General features: G+C 35.3%; 2 pseudogenes; both read left to right on the top strand.

The window, feature by feature from the left end:
• The first annotated feature begins 1,727 nt into the window (after window positions 1-1,727).
• On the top strand, window positions 1,728-2,373 carry LOC120139697 (annotated as a pseudogene).
• Window positions 2,374-9,663: 7,290 nt separating this feature from the next.
• LOC120140906 lies at window positions 9,664-11,442 on the top strand (annotated as a pseudogene).
• The last annotated feature ends 6,818 nt before the right edge of the window (window positions 11,443-18,260 follow it).

Genomic DNA, 18,260 nt, shown 5'->3' with positions numbered 1-18,260 from the left:
TGGGGGAATTATGCTTTTGGTCCTTCCCTATCTTTTCACTATCTAAAAACCCTCTTTTTATGGCTAATTGGGCCCAAGTCCAAACCCAATTAAGCCTAATTTGGCCCAACGAATTAACTTATGAATTTCACGAGTTCCACTTACCTCTCGAGTAAATCCAAAACTACTAACCCGGAATTTGGGGTGTTACATGCAGGGTTGACCTGGAGTCTAGGGACCATAATTTTTTTAGTGTTCCTTCTCTAAGGGTGTTTAGGCTAGTATTATGAGGATGTGCCATATTTCTAGGTCGATTTTGGATTGGTTTGAAGAGTTGGCCTAGGTTGTCGGGTGTTTAAGAGGTAAATCTCTTTTGATGTTTATTTTGAAACTGTCGTTATGTTTATAACATTTGGTTAGAATTGAATTCCAGATGTTTTTATGGAAGGTGTTGTACTGCTGAGGAGCTTCTTTCCCGTATTAAATCTATAGTGCATATACAATTACTTCATAGAGGTATAGATAGAGCAGATATGGTTAATGTTGATCTATATCTTAGGGGTTGGAGTAGATCCTTTGCTAGGATTTTTCATATATATATTTGTAGTTCTTCGGGTTCTTTTTTTGAGATCGTAAATCTTATAATATTCTTTGTTAGAATTTTTCACTCATCCAATAATTATAATTTTATGTAAAAATAAAAAAATTATGTAGATGAACCTTATTTCATATATATTCTCCAAAAATTAATATTTGTAGTTCTTCGGATTCTTTATTTTCAGTTCGTAAATCTTATAATATTCTTCGTTTTTGAGTTCACAAACCTAATATGAACAACAATGGAAGAATACAGAAGGTGTAAATTGACTGAAATTGTGAAAATTTTCATAGTATTGAAGAAGAAAAAATGTGTGTTTTACACGAAGAAAGGAATTATTCATTGTACCAGCTCAAATGTAGTGCATCCATAATTTATAGTGGATATTGTATGTTTTTATCGCATTTTGGTGATTCTTAATTTAGTTTTGGATACTCTTCTCTTCTGTCGTTTGGATTGAGTTTTGGCCCGATTGAGTTATGATATTGAGTTTATTCCGAAAATTAAAAAAAAAACAGATCCATCTTATAGAAGCTAATGGGACAGATCCATCACCCATGGATCCAACGTTATAACAAATCCAAAAAACTTGGATTAATGAGGCATTGGCAAGCCTAAAATTGAAGGCCTTTTTGGTGCTTCTAAAACCCAAATAATTAAATTTCTTTCCTTCCACGGAAAATTAGTACATATATGACTTTTCAATCTTAAAAGAATATATTGATTCCTTATATTTTAATATAACTATTATCATGTTAGTGCTTTGCTTAGAAGGTTTCATCAATAGAATTAAAATAAGCTGTGGGTGGATAGAATAATTGATATGACAAGTCATGCCTTATAATTATGAATTAAAAAATTTGATTTGAGTGAAAAAATAATTTTTTATTCAATTCTATATTAAAATTTAATTCAATTTATAAATTTAATTTATATTTTTAAATAAAATTTAAATAATAAAATAAGATTAATAAACTCAATTAACTCAAAAATATTTCATTAGACTAGATCAAATACTCGCATCTATAATTTTCTTTTGCTTTTCTCGTTACTTTCAACACCAAAACGGTGTCGCTTCTTCTTTTAATCTCCCACCATTAATTAATTCGTCAACTCACACCTTAAAATTCGAAAAAAAATTCGTCTTCCTTCCAGAAGTTCCAAAGCTAAAGCGGTCGACAGCGTACAAAGATGTGCAAAGATCTGAGCGACGAGCAAGTCTCATCTATGAAGGAGGCTTTCACTCTCTTCGATTCCGACGGCGACGGAAAGGTCGCTCCATCGGAGGTCGGAATCTTAATGAGATCCCTCTGCGGGAACCCCACTCAAGCCCAGCTCAAATCCATAGTTGCCGAAGAGAAACTGGTTGCGCCCTTTCGATTTCCCTTGCTTCTTGGAACTCATGGCGAAGCACATGAAGACCGAACCGTTCGATAGGCCGCTACGCGATGCCTTCAAGGTACTGGATAAGGAGTCGACCGGGTCCGTCTCCGTGGCGGATCTGAGACACATACTGACTAGCATCGGGGAGAAGCTCGAACCCTCGGAGTTCGACGAGTGGTTCCGGGAAGTGGATGTCGGGTAGGATGGGAAGATCCGTTACGAGGATTTTATTGCCCGGATGGTTGCCAAGTGAGAAAAGGTGATTTAACTCTTGATTTGTCTGTGCTTTGTTTGTCGATTTAGACTATTTCTGAGGAGTTAGGGTTTGTTTGGGGTTTGATGTGGTCGATGATAATGTGATTTTGGCTGATTGTTTCCATGGAATCACTACAAGAAATGCTAACTCTTTTGACTCAGCGAGTTTGATTATGTGATATTATATTATTAATAAATATGTTATTTGTGTTTGATCTGATTTCAGGAACCAAATTTGTTAACTAATCATATGAGACCAGAGTCCCTGGAATGCCTAAATGCTTTCATTACATACTCCATGGTTTTAGGGAATACTTAAGAGTGAATCTATTGCACATTTGCACTAATGAGGAAATTTGTGTGTCTATTTTACACTTTTCTGAATTTCCAAGCATTATTACAAGTAATGTACAATGATTCCACATAAAATGGAAACAAAGAAAAATCAAACAACTCCAAGTCTAGACGGTAAACGAGACATTGTAATTTATTTGAGTTTTATTCGGTCAAAGTTCGATCAATATCCGAATTAAATGAACTCAACTCAAGCTCAAAATCGATTCAAATTCTTAGCGAGCTAAATCGAACTACTTGACATTCGACTCGAAAATTTGCAAATAATTCTAAAAATTAATATAATAAGATTTTAATTTTTAAATTAATATATGTTTTTTTAGGTGTAGAGCTCTCCGGTGACTTAAGTAGAAATCTGGAGGATACGAGTTCCAGATCTTTAAAGTTCACTTTGAGCAGAGGATTTTTCGAAAAGGAGGTTGGATCACTTGTGCGGAAAATCTTCCGATGCGGAAGATATGATAGTGGATGATGACCGAAAGGGACAAATTAATTACTATGTTGAGACTTGTATAAACAGTACTTAAAAACATATTTGTCTCATCCTCGATACATGAAATCGTTAGACTTCCCCAAGCTACAAGAACAATTATTCTCCGGCTGTAGCAGCAGCAGCTAACTTTATTTAAATAACATCTAGCTGATTGAAACATGAACTTTCCTTGCCAGGATGACCAATCCTAAGAGAGGAAGAATGTGAAGAACCATTACATGGTTGAAGGGTAAAAAAGTCTGGAACTAAGACAAGCTGACGACAATGTATAATAATGCAAGTTTTGAGAGGTCGACAAAGAGAACTTTCAAACTGAGACATTGCAGTGTGTGAAGCAAGATTATTAGATATCATATGAAGCCCCAAGTCATACAAAATGATAATAACAAAAATCTAAATAAAAAATGGGCAGGGGGCGACTGCATGAAACATGTTTAACATCCAGAGAACACGTACATATTTACATGCAATCAAATAATAAAAGATACAGATTATCAATAGAAGATGCATAGAAAAAAGTTTAAAATATATGATAATTTAAATTTTTAGGGGGCGGTCGCTCTCACATACCTCATCAATCCATTCTTACGTTTGAACACTTACATATCATGGGATAATTTTTATTTAGGAAGATAGTATGGAATAACCAATTGATATCTTTTAGGAAACTTTTAATCTTTTAGTAATTAGGGATATATTTTCCGATTTATGTTGTGAGTTTTTTCTATTCAGAATAAACATACGAACCCTTCATCCTTCTCTCTTTTTTCTCTGGTGCAGTTAAAGGCGATTATCACCAAGTTTTTTCACATTTAATACAGCAGTGATGGTGTTACCCGGCCACTTCCCTATCCTTCTATCTTTTTTTTATTGTCCAGTTGATTGTTTGTTTGATTTTGTTAGTTTACTGGTGCCTTTGGACTGAAGCAAGTTTCTTCAATTAATTTTTTTCTTGGTTCTCCTCTTCTATATCTGGTGTTCGAAAATATCAAAATAATCAATTTTTATATGTCGTTACTTCAATTCTTTACACTCTTGATCATCAGATTGTCACTAGTTGTTCATCATTATATTTTATCTATGATTGTCTTGAATGTGTATCTAATATTGTTCTACTTAATACCATTTATGGCTAATGCAATCTATGCACCTATTTAAAAAAAAAGTCTGAATTCTTTACATAATAAAAGACAACAGTTTTATTCACTACAATTTCTAAAAAACTTTCATGGTGTTAGATATAGCTCATAAAAATACTGGTAAAGTCTCGTAGTGGGGGTTACGATTATGTGGGTTGGGGGTGCAAGGGCGCAACCCCCCCCCCCACGGCACAATACAATGTTATTTTTGTAAATATGTACCAGGGTTTATTTATTATAAAAGGAGATATAACCTAAACCTATGAGACATTGAGATATTGAATAAAAATTCTAGCGCCGCCTAGGGCACTGAGGACGTAAGCACATTGCTGAACCTCATTAAAATTCTTGTGTTATTTCTGTTTTCTTTACCCGATTATTCAACAATTGGTATCAGATGTTAGGAGCCAAATTCGAAGTTGTGAAATTCGATGGTCAGGGTAACTTCGGATTATGGCAAACAAGGGTGAAGGATCTGTTGGCGCAGCAAGGGATCCTGAAGGCTTTGCGACCTACAAAGCTGGCGTCGATGGAGGATGAAGATTGGGAAGAATTGCAACAGCGAGCGGCAGGAACCATACGATTATGTTGGGCGGATGAGGTCATGTATCACGTCATGCATTTGTCGTCTCCAGATGAAATTTGGAAGAAGTTGGAAAGTCAGTTTATCTCCAAATCCTTAACTACTAAATTGATCTAAAGTAGCGGCTGTATGGGCTGAAGATGCAGGATGATCATGATTTGGCGCAACACGTGAATGTCTTCAATCAAATCGTTTCTGATTTGGCTCGGCTTGATGTGAAAATTGAGGATGAAGACAAAGCGATAATTTTGTTTTGTTCGTTGCCTCCCTCTTACGAACACATGGTGACTAATCTTACATATGGGAAAGAGACTATCAAAGTTGAGGAGATTACTGCAGCTTTGTTGGCTCACAACCAACAGAAGCAGAATGCAGGGGAAAGCTCTCAAGTTGATAGCTTATATGTCAAGGGTAATCGAGACCGTGGACGGAAGCCAGAGAAGGCAGGGTCTGGGAAACAGAATTTTAGATCCAAATATAGGGATTAGAAGACAATCCATTGTTACAAGTGCAAGGAGGCGGGACATATGAAGCGAGACTATTCGAAGTTGAAAAAGCAGACTGATTAGAAGCGTGATGACTCATCCAAGTATGTGAATGTGGTCGAGGATGACAATTCTGATTGCAGTGAGGGTGATATGCTCTCTATTTCAACTACTCAATTGATTGATGCTTGGATTCTTGATTTTGGATGTTCTTATCACATCAAGCCAAATAGGGAATGGTTTTTGACATAAAAGTTGATTAATTCTGATTCTATTTATTTGGGTGATGATCGATGTTGCAATATTGTTGGTATTGGTGATGTCAGAATTAAGATATATGATGGTTCTGTTCGAACGTTGTGTGGTGTTCGGCATATCCCATATTTGAAGAAGAATTTGATTTCTTTGGGAACTTTGCACAAGAATGGTTTTATCCCTAAGGCTGATGAGGATAAGGAAACCATTCGGATTGTTAAAGGAGCTTTGACTATGATGAAAGGAAAGATGACTGCAGGAAATGTTTACAAATTCTTAGGGAGTACCTTTGTAGGTGGAGTTCATTCTGTTGAGTCTAGTGATGATACTACCAAACTGTGGCATATGCATCTTGCTCATCTTAGTGAACGTGGTATGGCTGAATTACATAAAAAAAATGTTGCATGGTATTAAAAGATGTAAGCTCGATTTTTGCAAGTATTGTGTTCTTGGTAAACAAACTAAAGTTCGTTTCAAGACTCACAATTGAAGGGATTCTTGATTATATACATTATGATGTATGGGGGCCTTCCACGACATTGTATTTAGGTGGATCTAGGTATTATGTTACTTTTATTGACGATTTTTCACGAAAATTTTGGGTGTATTTTTTAAAACAGAAGTCTGACGTTTTTTAGAAGCTCAAGCTGTGGAAAGCTGAGGTAGAAAATCAAACAGGACAAAAAATCAAGTGTTTGCAGTCTGACAATGGTACGGAGTACACAAATTCACAGTTTCTAAACTTCTGTAAAGAGCATGGGATTAAGAGGCATTTTACAGTGCGCAAGACACCACAACAGAATGGTGTTGCGGAACGGATGAACAGGTCGTTGAATGAAAAAGCCAGATGTTTGCGGTTGAATGTGGGGCTTCCCAAACACTCCTGGGTTGAGGCTGTTAACATAGTCTGTTATCTTATCAATAGATCGCCAATGGCATCATTGGCTGGGAAAGTTGCAGAAGAGGTATGGACTGGTCATGATGTTAATTTTGATCACTTACGGATTTTTTGTTGTCCTGCTTATGTGCATGTACCTGCTGATGAGAGATCCAAACTTGATGCAAAATCAAAGGAGTTCATTTTTCTGGGTTACAAGACAGGTGTCAAAGGATTCAAGTTCTGGGATCTAGTTGCGAAGAAAATTGTTATCAGTAGAGATGTTATTTTTATGAATAGTCCATGTTGCAGCAGAAGAAAGACACGACAGTGGTAGATTTCCAGCAGTTTCTAGTTAAGAAAATAGAAACTTCTCAAGCGACTTCTGGTGGTTCCGCTACGGGTGATTTGCAGGATTATAGTCTCGTCAGAGACAAGGTGAGACGGACGAATATAAAGCCTTCGAATAGATTGTGTTTTGAAGACTTGGTCTCTTTTACGCTTACTATTAGTAGTGATGATCTGGTTACTTTTCATGATGATGTTACAAGTTCGGAAAACGACAAGTGGATGGATGCTATGGTTGAGGAGATGAAGTCTTTGAATCACAATCGTACATGTGAGTTAGTTTGCCTTCCTGAGAGTAAGAAGCCTATTAGTTGCAAATTGGTGTATAAGAAGAAACCAACAATAAAATAAAAAGAGGGGGAGAAGTTCAAGGCTCGTTTGGTAGCAAAGGGTTTTTCACAGCAGAAATGAGTTGATTATGATGAAATTTTTTCTCCTGTGGTCAGGCACACTTCAATCCGAGCAGTACTTGCATTGGTAACTAGTTGGGATTTACATTTAGAGCAGATGGATGTGAAAACTGCTTTTTTGCATGGTGATTTAGAGGAGCAGATCTGCATGCAGCAGCCTGAAGGTTTCACTCAACTTGGAAACGAGCATTTAGTTTACAGATTGAAGAAATCTTTGTATGGGTTGAAACAGTCTCCGAGGCAATGGTACAAACGGTTTGACTCTTATATGATCAAGATTGGCTATAAGCGATGTGAGTATGATTGTTGTGTCTATGTTAAGAGCCTTGATGATGGTTCTTTTATTTTTCTGTTATTGTATGTTGATGATATGTTAATTGTTACAAAGAACATGGATGATGTTATCGGTTTGAAAACTTTATTGAGTCAGAAATTTGATATGAAAGATTTAGGTGATGCAAAGAAAATTCTTGGAGTGGAAATTTGCAGGGACAGAGACTCAAGGAAACTGTAGCTATCTCAACGGGGTTATGTTGAGAAAATGCTAGAAAGGTTTACGATGAGAAATGCAAAACCAATGAGCACTCCATTGGCGAATCACTTTAAGCTCTCATCAGAACAGTGCCTAAGACAGATAAGGAAGCTGAAGATATGGCAAAAGTTATGTATTCTAATATTGTTGGCTGCTTGATGTATGCAATGGTATGTAATCGTCCTGTGGGACATGGAATTGTTTTTGGTAGTCAGCGGGATAATATTTTGGTTGTAAAATATGTGGATTCAAACTATGCGGGTGACTTGGATAATAGAAGATCTACGATAAGGTATGTCTTTACTCTTAGTGGAAGGCCTATTTATTGGAAGTCTATTGTTTAATCTGTTGTGACATTATCTACAACTGAAGCTGAATACATGGCAGCGACTGAAGTTGCAAAAGAAGCTTTATGGCTTACTGGTTTAGTGAAGGAGTTGGATGTTTAACAAGGTGGAGTTCAGTTGCTTTGTGACAATCAAAGTACTATTCACTTGGCTAAGAATCAGGTATATCGTGCTAGAACTAAGCATATTGATGTAAGGTTTCGCAAGATCAGAGAGTCGGTTGCATCTGGAGAGATTTTGTTTCAGAATGTACATACTGATAAGAATGTCGCTGATATGTTCACCAAGCCAGTTACGACAGACAAGTTCATACATTGCTTGGACTTGTTGAATGTTTCGAGTTGTTAAAGAAGTAAGGTAACCAAACCCACATTGAATGTTTCCTAAGGGGCAGGATATTCACCAAGGTGGATATTTGTTAGGTATGACTCATAAATATACCGGTAAAGTCTCGTAGTGGGGGTTACGATTATTTAGGTTGGGGGTGTAGGGGTGCAACCCCCGCGGTATGGTACAGGGTTATTTTTATAAATATGTACCAGAGTTTATTTATTATAAAAGGAGATGTAACTTAAACCTATGAGACATTGAGATATTGAATAAAAATTCTAGCGCCGCCTAGGGCACCGAGGACGTAAGCACATTGCTGAACCTAGTTAAAATTCTTGTGTTCTTTCCGTTTTCTTTACCCGATCATTCAACACATGGCATCTGGAACTAATTAATTCTACAATAGCACCATGGTTAAAAAAGCCTCACTGAGGTAGAAAGCTCTATCGTCAGAACAACTACAGAGAGTAGAATGACTCCAGGGACAAAAGCATCTCATCTCTTTTGCTGATATCCCACAAGTTTAATGTCTCAAAATTTTTGTCTAATAATATTTCAAGTCTTTATCGATTTAAATTTTAAGTAAAATTAGACTTTTATCCCTTTTAATTTTTTAAATTAATTAAATAATAAGTTTGTGTTAATTTGAACCTTGAAAATAATGTATAAGCTATGAAAAAAAAAGAAAAAAATTATTTGACTTGTCTAAATAAAGAATTTGATGAAGTGATAATCGAATCCTAAGAAAAATCACTTCTAAGACCATGAGAATTTTTAAAAGTATAGAAGAGAGGTGACTATGAGAGAAGTGGTGTGTTTTTCAATAATAAGAGGGATTAAAAATAATATATGTTTAAAGTTTAAATATATAAATGTAAATATTTAAATTTTTAGAAAAATTTATTATTATTTTTTATTATTGAATTCACTAAATGTTTTAAGAGAGAAGTGAAGTTTAACGTTTGTAAATAGAATAAACAAAATTAAAAAAAAACCGTCCTCATCTTTACAATATTCAAATTATATTAGTCGATGAATAAATTAAAAAGATTTGAAGCTAATGATGATAATTCTACTATTGTGAGTAGGAGAAAATTGATGTTATTTATTATTGGGATTCGAAACACGTAAACCCATTTGATATCCGCCTTTAAGTTCACTCCCGTCCGCCGAGGCCATCATTTCTTCCGTTCTCAGCGGCCACAATCTTTAATCGCTCCCCTTTCAGAGCTCACAATCTCCATTTTTATACCCATCTCTGGTTTTTTGTTTTTCAATGCCTAAATTTCTTGATCATGATTCACAAGTTTCCTACCATCATTAACTCGCTACAGTCGTCAAGAATTAAAACCGTACACCCATTATCTCCCTCGCTAGATTTTGTCATTTCAAGCCAAAAAAGGATTTTGATCCTTCAAACCAACCTTCAATTTTGTCATCAAGAGCCTCCCAAAGTTGTTCAGGAGCAGAGAGGAGAGAGAAAGTTGTTGAATCAGTTGGAGAATAAAGTTGTGATCAAGTCAATTGAACCATATATTTGTAAAGTTCGTGGGAGAAGCTTTTAGACTAACGAGAAGCTTGTCAATCATTTAAGCGCTTTGAAAACCGGATCGGACCGATTAGTTTAACCAGAAATCGTTGTTTAGTCCGATTCAATCTAAATCGGTTAAACCGTTATTAGTGAACCAGCCAGAACCGCTGAACCGTTCGAACCAGACCGACTGAAAATCGAAAAAAACCGGAAAAAACCGGGATTTTTGTTTTTTTTTAAAAAAAAAAATTAAACCAAACAACGTCGTTTGTTAAACGAGCCAAGTCGAACTCGAGTATTGCTAAGCTCGACTCGAACTTGAAAACTTTAAAAGTAAGCTCAATTCAACTCAAACTCACAAGCTAAAAATTATCAAGTTCAACTTAAACTCGAAATATAATATTGAAACTTGAACTCAAAAAGGCTTGAACTCAAAAAAAATTAGAAGCTCGATTGAAGCCTAAAATTCGAGCTTGATTGAAGTGAAAGAATAGTTATATAATTATAGTTATATGATTTTGTTATGCTTTTTTTAATCCCAAATTTATTTTTTAATTATAGTTATATAATTATATTTATTATTTAATATGTTTTACCTTAAATATTATGTTGTAGTTAATTTGAATCATTTTGTTTCACTTGATTTTATGGTTTTTAACTTATATATGTTATGACTTGCTTTGAATATGACTTGTGATATAAAAAATTATTTTTTATTAAATATTTTTGGTATTTTTATTTAATTTTTTAAATAATTATGACGTTGTCCGGTTCTTCCGATCGATCGGACCGGTTCGACCGGTTGAACTAGTGAACCGGTAGCATAACCGGTTTGCTAACCGGTCCGATTCTGAAAACCATAATTTTAAGCAAATCCATGAGCGTGAACACCAGAAGAAGGTGAATCAAATAGAATCCGCTAGAGGGAGCAGAAGGGTGAAATTGGTGGGTAAATATTCAATGAAAATGAAGAAGTACAAGAATGCTGCTAGGGATGTTTTGACTCCCAAAGTAGGGTATGGTTTAGCTGATGAGTTGAAAAGGTAAGGATTTTGGGTTGGGACTGTTCCCAATAGGCCACAAGCAGCAGATATTGCGTTGAGGGATCACATGGTGGATGTGATGGACAGGAGGAAAGCCGAGTGCTTGGTGCTTGTGTCCGATGATTCGGATTTTGTCGGTGTGTTGGAGGAGGCGAAATTGAGGTGTTTGAAGACTGTTGTCGTGGGGGATGTCGATGATGGGGGGGCTAAAACAAGTTGCGGATGCCGCGTTTTCTTGGACGGAAATATTGATAGGAAATGCTAAGAAGGAGGCGGTATCGGTTGTGGGGAAGTGGAGACACCGCGATATCTTGAAGAGACTGGAGTGGACTTATAATCCGGAGGTGGAGAGGAAGTTATATGGCTATGAAGATGCAATGTTTGATGATGAGAGTGAAGATCAGGATTTTGAATGTACTGATTATATGCATAAGGAATATGATTCTGGTGCATGGTGGGAGTTGGACACTGAATCTGATGCTGATCCTTCAAATTCTTAGCTTACAAAGAATGAAGTATCATCTCCTACATTCAGTCGTCTACTTTGAGACTATAATGTTTGCATGGTTCTGGAACAAAGTTGGATCCTTGAGATACAGTTCAAATGATTCATTTCTGCCATCTGGGTAAATTATGTAACCAAGTCGAACATCTTAAATTGGTTCTTTTAATCTTATTTTGCAAATAATCATTCATGTAATCTTTAAGACATTTACATTCTTGAAGAAATTCCGGTAAATTTAAGAGTTTTTTAAATGTTTGGGTATATCTTTTTTTTTCATTTTATAGATGTAAACAATACTTTTCTGTGCAATTTTTTCCGTGAATTTCCTGAAAAATCACCCTTAAAATATTTAATTCCCTGTCAGACACCGTTTAGACTTTATTTTCCGATCTAACACTCTTTGCAAGAAGGCGCGCCCCCTGAAGCGCGCTTTACGCTGAGATGGATACATGCTGGCAAAGGCGCGGCCCCTGGGCGCGCCTTATACTTCGTAGGGCTATAGCGCGGTGCAGGGGCCTCGCCTTGCATAATTTCATCTGAACTTCTCGACTTTAAAGAATCGTCTCTCCGCTATAAATACCTCTCTCCCCCGTAAACTTTCTCACAACTCCTCAACCGAGAAACTACTACAATAATCCTCTCAACCAGTAAAAAAACACCCGACAATCTTTTTATATTTTATTTAGAAGTTCGTTCGATCTTTCATTATAAGGTAATTTTTTATAATATTTTTTTATAATTATATATGATTATTTGAAAAAATGTTGTATTAATTGTTTTCAATTAATTTTTGTGGTTGTAAAATTGGAAAGCGGGAGCATACGTCGAAATATTTTTATCGATACGGTAATAATATAAAATTATATTATTTAAATATTTAAGTTTATGTGTAAAATTATTTACGTTTATGTGTAAAAAATTTATTGTGTTATATTTTCGTTCATATATTATTTATTTAATTAGGTTTGTTTCAGTTGTTTTTTTTTTGCAGATATAATATTGCCGCACTTTCAAACTCTAAGAATGACGCGAATTTTAGCTATTTTTTATTATGATGGAGAAATTCGAGAAGATGAAACCGGCGTTGTTTTCGTATCAAATCATTATGTTAAAATATCATTCAAGAGAAACATAACTCTTGAGGAGTTGATGACGAAGATTTCAATGAAGGTTCATGTTGGAAGTACTAGAAGAATGCCGTCGTTGCAGTACAGATTTCCAACATCATTGTTGCCATTAACTTATACAGCGTTTGAACTATCAAACAATGATGATGTTGAAATGGTGATTGATTCTCAAAGTAATTATTCAGACGTTGATATCGAGATGTATGCAAAGTTTGTTCAAGTGCGTGTTGTTCGGGGTCTGTAATTAAGCTCCCACTATGGGCTAGCTGAATAAGTAGACAGCCCGACTACAGTAATGTGTAATGATTTTAATGCCATAATGGGAAATCCGCATCATGGTGTCGTCCCATCAACTTCAATGGGGAGACATTCATCAGCAACTCCTTACGATATGTACCGAGGTGGGTCCACGAACAATCAATACGGCAACATCGAGACCAATTCAAGGAGAAGACATTCATCTGCCAATTTTTTCGACCTTAATATGGAAATGCCCTCGACGCAATAATCTATGCAATTTCCATTTGACACGATGGCTTCAAGCTCTAGGGGGAGGCATTCGACTGCAAGCTTTTTCGATCAATATGTCAATATGCCTTCTAGTTCAAGGGGAATGCGTGCAAGTAGTAGGTTCTTCGATCTAAATGTAGAGAGCATGGATGTAACACCCCAACCCGTACCCGACCCGGATACGAGTCCGAGATGTCACGTTGACATTTCAAAACCTTTATTCTTGTAAAATAACTGAACATTTGAACTTATATTAAGAAAATACGATCTTATATTGTTCAATTGTGTTTGGTATAAAATTTTGAGATAAAAACGTATTTATGAACAGTGAAATACTGTATGAACAATACCGTGAACAGTAATGAACAGTGCTACAGTGCATCGATGCATTGCTGCAGTACTGCTACAATGAATTTTGTAAAACGTTCATAAAACTCGTAAAAATTTAACCGTTCATTACTATACAATTGTCATTTACATAAACACATTTAAAACATTACAAAACTCAATCGTATGACTTTTCAAAACCGATTAGAACATATCGGATTTAATCCTTTATTTACATGCCAACCACTTTCCTTATTACAAAATACATACTATACATTTCTTTTCTGATCTGATATTTGGAAAAGAGAATTGATCTGTCTTGCATAACTCTTATCAATCTTCTTCTTCTCAGAACCTACACGTGAAACAATCACACGCTAAGTCTACGACTTAGTGAGGCATATAAAACATATAATATAACCATATAACATTTCGTATAAACAAAAGGTATACATATGCAAATACTATCATTAATCCCTTTTACTTACCATATATTCATCATATAACACATATATCACTATACTAAGGAATAACATATCATCATGTAATTTCTATAACATATTTTATATACTAAATATACATATCATATATATCATTTCAAAACAGAACACACATCATATCATATCAATTGATTTATTTACTCTCTTTAAAGTCTATGTATTAGCCCATGTATACTTTTGAGAACTTAAGGTATGTGAGTACATTGAGGTTGTGCACCACTATGTTGTCACCACAGCTCGTATAAATGTCCCGAATGACCTATCCAGAGGTCATACAGAACCTCGGCAACTGTCCATAGGTCCCGAAGAACGTAGGTAAACTGTCCATATGTTCCTTAGAACATATGTATACTATCCATATGTCCTGAAAGACATAGGTAAACCCTCGACTCTTGGCATGCCAACTATACCACTAGCTCTCATATTACATAACATGGGCATTATCATTTATGCATTTCATATCACTTGTTCTTTCTTTTCTGTCACATACCACAATATGTGTAACCATATATCTTATATCATATGACTTTCTCGTATATTCTCATATTTCATTATCACGTATTCATTTTATTCTCTATGTCCTTATCACATAGCTTATTTCTCATTCATATGTCACATAGCTCGTATCACTTTGCATGGTTTCACATAATCATATATATCATATTTTGTTCACATATATTTCCCATATATACATCACATAGCACATATATCTCATAGTTCTTTCACATAGCTTACTATCATATTTTCATATCATATGTCTTATAATAGATTCTTATATCATCACTTGTTTCCTTTTTACCTATTCACAATCACACTAACATGTACTTGCACCTATCATTTAACATATACACTCATATAATCAATCATACATACATTTCATGTCATTCATATTACATAATGTACTCATGTAAATCATGTCACATACAATAACATTTTAAGAGTTACTTCTTACCATAGTAACTCTGTCACTGGCTCATCGCAAGCCAATGTTCTTCTATAACATAAGCACAAATTAAATTGCACTCACCTTAGCCTTGCTTGCTTTGATTCAATCCTAACTCTTCGATTGTTCCGTAACTCGTTTAGGCTCGATATCTACATAAATATAATTTCCGAGATGATTATCAAAAGCCTAAACCTTATAACTTGATGTTAATAACTCAAGCTAGTTTAATGAACCAGAATTTCATTTTTCCTTTAGGGGTGTATCGATGCACTATGGGTGCATCGGTACACAAAATAGCTTTGAACTCCCATGCATCGATGCACCCCTTAATGCATCGATGTACATTCAAAAATTATCTTAGCGCATCGGTACATACTCCTAGTGTATTGATGCACCTGTCCAAAATAGCCCGAAATTCATCAATACTTCACCCAATTTTCATGTATAAAATCCTTATCATGCTACTAAACTTATCTATAACAACTTTAACTAATTTCTATCATTTCAACACTTTATAATCTCTCATATTCATTCAAATTCTTAAGGCTAGGAATCATACCAAATTTTCTATGTTATCCAAACTTAATTCTAACACTTCTATCTTCTTATTCTCATAGATGACAAGTCAAATTCATCCTCCAAATTCATTTAAACCTTCTTATTCAAAATTCCACCTAAAAACCCATTTTCTTTAATCTTTCGTAACTTCTTCATCTTTTGATTTTAAGATAATTTAAGATTTTCTTAATCTTAGTTATCATCTAATGATTAAAACTCACTCTTAAAATTAACAAATAATCAACAAAATATAAAACTCACCTTTGCTCTAGCTTGGGCACGTTGGAGAAGAGAAAAAGATGAAGAAGATAAGTTTGGAAACTTATCTCTTCACACATGCATCACATGGGTATTATAATACCCACTAAATTTTATTTAATTATTTTTCTTATTCAATGACCTATTTGCCCTTTGACTCTTTCAATATTTACTAACAACCCTTCAGTAAATACTTTCAAATAAATCATTGAACTTTTCAACTTTTCCACTTTAATCACCAAATTCTGAAATTTTTCAATTTGATCACTAACCCATAGTTTGGGATATTACAATGGAGGAACTATCATCTCCACCAAAAGAACCGCTTCTGAGTTAGGTGCGGATTGTACTGAGACTGAACTATTCATTCACCCAGAATCACCGCAATTCAACTACGATTATGATGATGATATAGATGAAATTCCCTCAAATGTGGCACAAACTGAACTTCCAGCACACATATATGAAGCTGACTATGGTGCAATGTACGGGTCAGAATTTTCATATATGTCTCATCTCGGTGACTATGGATTTTACTCATTAGTAAATAATGGTGACTTATCTTTAGGCATGGAGTTTTCAAGAAAAGAAGAAGCGATAATGGCTAAAAAAAATTACAATAACCGTAATTCTGTTCAATCCAGAGTCAACCGCTCTACGACAGAGAAATATGTATGCCACTATGCCCGACGTGAAAACAGATGCAATTGGATGGTTTGTGTATCGAAGAGGAAGAGGAAAAATAATATATGGGAACTAACGGTATACAACGGTCCTCACACATGTTGTGTTGGAGGGATCAACCAAGATCATCCCAACTTGGACTCTGAAGTGATTTGCCAAGCCATCATGCCCATGGTAAAAGCAAGCTCACATATAGTTATTGCAATGTTGATTTCTGCTATACAATCACAATATAGGTACAATGTCTCCTATAAAAAAGCTTGATTGGCAAAATAAAATACCATTGTCAAACTTCATGACGAATGAGATGCATCTTATAATGAACTTCTAAGTTGGTTTAGGGTTGTACGGAGGTTGAATCCTGGGATAATTATGGACTTCGAAACCTCCCATGCATACCATAACGATCAAGTTCTTCGCAATCGATGTCAATTCTACCGAGTTTTTTGGACTTACCCACAGTGCGTTAATGTTGTCAAATATTGCAAGCCTGTGGTCCAGATCGACGGGACTTTCTTGTATAAAAAATACAAGTAAGTTTTACTATTGGCAGTTGTCCAAGATGGTAATCGTAACATTCTTCCAGTAGCTTTTGCTCTTATTGAAGGAGAATATACAAATTTTTGGGCTTTTTTCCTCCAAAACTTACGTTCACATGTTATCACGAGGGAAAATATATGTGTCATTTCAGATCGCGGAGTTGGGATCAAAGCAAAAATAGAGTCTTTGGGTCCAATGTGGCAACCACTCTTTGTCCAACATAGGTATTGTATCCGACACATTGCTGCAAACTACATGAAGGTACAAGAAGAATGATAAGCGTCAAGTACTTGTGTGTATGGGTAAGTGAAACTGATGTAGTTTGTTTTATTTCGATCATTTTCATTTTTTAAAGAAACAAAGTTAGTAATTTATACATTTTATGCTCAAGTTACAAACTACAACCTCAAACATTTGAATCTATGCTTCAAGATTTACGGGTGAAGAACGAGAAAGAATACGATTACATCAGCCTCATCGATAAAGAAATATGGACAAACGCATATGATGGTGGATATCGATATGGACACATGACGACCAACTTGGCTAAGGCAATCAATTCAACCTTAAAGGGTGCACGTCACTTACCTGTAGCGGTTTTGGTAAAAACTATATATTTTCGTTTGGGGGCGCTTTTTGCGAAGCTCGAGGGACAAGCTCAAACATGGATGCAAGGCGGTCATGTATATCACTCTAGATTAGTTATAGATCTACACAAAAAAATTATGCATCAAATGGAATGTATGTAACAAGCTTCTCTAGAATGCATGAATTATTTCGTGTCACAGAGTTGTCGCGACCTCTTCAAGGGATTGAAGCTGTGTCGTTAAGAGTAAATCTACGGGATAGATGGTGCGAATGCGGGTTTTTTCAAGCTCTGAAGTATCCATGCTCTCATGTGATAGCAGCTTGCTTGCATACCCGTCAAGAATATAACTGTTTTTTGGAACCCGTATACCTACTATCAGAAGTTTTTAAGGTATACGAATTTGAGTTTCCCCCATAGGTAATGAAAAAGACTCTGATTATGTTCAAAATTGGGTTTCGATTGTACTAGATCCGAGTTTATTGAGGGAGCGTAGTCATCCAAAATCCACTCGAATTTATTGTGATATGGATATTCGAGAAACATATAGACACGAAAAAAATGTGGGCATTGTAGAAACTCAAGACACACTAGAAGAACATGTCCATTTCTTTTGTCATCAAGTAACCATTGATGAGGAACTTATGTAGTTTTTGTTTATCAAATAATATTTACTTAAAGTTAATGTCATTTGATAACCACTAATGATGATTAAAAAACAATTCAATGAAAACGGGATTCAACGTTGGCGTTATATGTGATTATAATAAAATAGAT

The sequence above is a fragment of the Hibiscus syriacus genome, unplaced genomic scaffold (assembly GCF_006381635.1).
Source record: "Hibiscus syriacus cultivar Baekdansim isolate YM2019G1 unplaced genomic scaffold, ASM638163v2 tig00002237_pilon, whole genome shotgun sequence".
Lineage (NCBI taxonomy): Eukaryota > Viridiplantae > Streptophyta > Magnoliopsida > Malvales > Malvaceae > Hibiscus > Hibiscus syriacus.
Note: the sequence above shows the minus strand (reverse complement) of the source record. Positions and strands in the feature narration are given on the sequence as shown.